We start from the raw sequence: 2,375 nt of genomic DNA, 5'->3' as shown, positions 1-2,375 counted from the left end.
GGGAAAAACTTAATTGTAGTTGGATAATTTACAATGAAGTCCAACATTGGGGCCGGCGTCGCGGCTCACTAGGCTAATCCTCCGCCTTGCATCACCGGCACACCGGGTTTTAGTCCTGGTTGGGGCACCGGATTCTGTCCCGGTTGCCCCTCTTCCAGGTCAGCTCTCTGCTGGGGCCGAGGAGGGCAGTGGAGGATGGCCCAAGTGCTTGGGTCCTTCCACCCACATGGGAGACTGAGAGGAAGTACCTGGCTCCTGGCTTCGGATCGGCGCAGCGCCGGCCGTGGTGGCCATTTGGGGAGTAAACTGACAGAAGGAAGACCTTTCTCTCTCTCTTTCTCTCACTGTCTATAACTCTACCTGTCAAAAAAAAAAAAAAAAAAAAAAAAAGGCAAGCAGTTTGGATAAAAAGTTAAATAATCATAGTAAATTCTACTGCTGACATTTTTATGGCGAGCAGATAGGAACGCAGGTTCAAGGCCTGACTGAGTACAAGCACCCTGATGTGGTGAGTGCGTAACAGACCCCATAGCTGCTATGGTGTTGCTAGGAACTTGCAGTTCAGTGAAGAGAGCACTCACCCAGAGGCTACCTGGAAGAAATTTATCTAAATGGGAAAAAGATGCCTAAAAGAGCACATAGTAATCAGTGAGGAAGAGTAATAAATCCCCTAACTTTGAAGCTTCATGTCATTAGTCATTATTATTGGTGAAAAAGCATTTGCAGACTGTAAAATTTACCTTCTCAAATCACTCTGGACTGAAACCTAGAAACTTTTAGAACCCAACACAATTTCATCTAGAGAAAGTTCTCTAACTTTTTCTCCTAAATCTAATGTTTTAACCCTTTGTCCGATAGCAGCTTCCTATCAGTCCAAACCCTGCCCCAGAAGGCTGGGCAAAATGTATGTTTTTTTTTCAAAGATTTATTTATTTTACTTGAAAGTCAGAGTTACACAGAGAGAGGAGAGGCAGAGAGAGAGAGAGAGAGAGAGGTCTTCCATCTGCTGGTTCACTCCCCAGTTGGCTGCAAGCCAGGAAGGCCGAAGCCAGGAGCCAGGAGCTTCTTCCGGGTCTCCCACGTGAGTGCAGGGGCCCAAGGACTTGGGCCATCCTCCACTGCTTTCCCAGGCCACATCAGAGAGCTGAATGGGAAGTCCAGCAGCCGGGACTCGAACTGGTGCCCATATGGGATGTCAGCACTTCAGGCCAGGGTGTTAACCCACTGTGCCACAGCACCGGCCCCCAAAATGTATGTTTATGGAGCTTATGTTTATGTTATGAAGCTGAGATAGTGAACTGGCTATCTCTTTCCACTTCTAGGATATTTCAGTAGTTTTTGATTTTTAGAGAATTTCCACCGTGTGTGGATATTAAAACACAATGTGACACCGGCAATTAATATAAAGTGTAGTCTTATAGTGAAGGTGTATGCAAAGTTTCATGAAAAAGTTAACCAAAAGCACACTTACACTCTTAAACTTTTCCCACCTAGACTGACCATACCCAGTCATAACCTGAATATAAAAAACTCAAATAATTTATTTTTATACAGCATCTAGGGGCCGGTGCTGTGGCGAAGCAGGTTAAAAAGCTGCCTGCAGTGCCAGCATTCCATATGGACGCTGGTTAGATCCTGGCTACTCTACTTTCGATCCAGCTCTCTGCTACGGCCTGGGAAAGCAGTACAAGTTGGCCCAAGTCCTTGGGCTGCTGCACCCGCCTGGGAGACATGCAAAAAGCTCCTGGCTCCTGGCTTTGGATCAGTGCAGCACCGGCCCATGCGGCCACCAGGGGGGTGAACCAGTGGATGGAAGACCTCTCTCTGCCTATGCCTCTCTGTGACTCTGCTTTTCAAATAAATAAATCTTTTTAAAAAACACAATGTAATCATTTTAGACACACTATAATTAAGATAATGTAAAACATAACATGACAAGGAGGACTCAGAAAGAACTACAGACTAACTAGATTGGTGCACAAGTGGGCGTTTGGCTCAGCAGTTAAGCTGAGTTGTAGAACCCACAGCCAAGTGCATGAATCAACACAGCTCCTCCGATTCCCACCCAGCTTCCTGCTAATACACACACTGGGGGCAGCACAAGCCATGATTCAAGCACTTGCGTCCCTGCCACCCACATGCGAGACCTGGATGGAGTTGCAGGTCCTTGGCTCCAGCCTGGCCCTTACGGGTATTGGGGGGAGTGAACCAATACATGGGAGATGACTGTGCTTGTCTTTAAAATGTAAAGAAGTTTTTTTTTTAAAGTGGTCGATTTCTTTTTTAGAGAAAAATCTCCTTTCTGCGCTAAGAACCAGGAGGGGGTAGGAACAGGTTCTCAGCATCAGGAGCAGCCGCCGTCCACCGCTTCCTAG

The sequence above is a fragment of the Oryctolagus cuniculus genome, chromosome 11 (genome assembly GCF_051225735.1).
Source record: "Oryctolagus cuniculus isolate XC-2025 breed Fujian yellow rabbit chromosome 11, ASM5122573v1, whole genome shotgun sequence".
NCBI classification, from domain to species: domain Eukaryota; kingdom Metazoa; phylum Chordata; class Mammalia; order Lagomorpha; family Leporidae; genus Oryctolagus; species Oryctolagus cuniculus.
Note: the sequence above shows the minus strand (reverse complement) of the source record.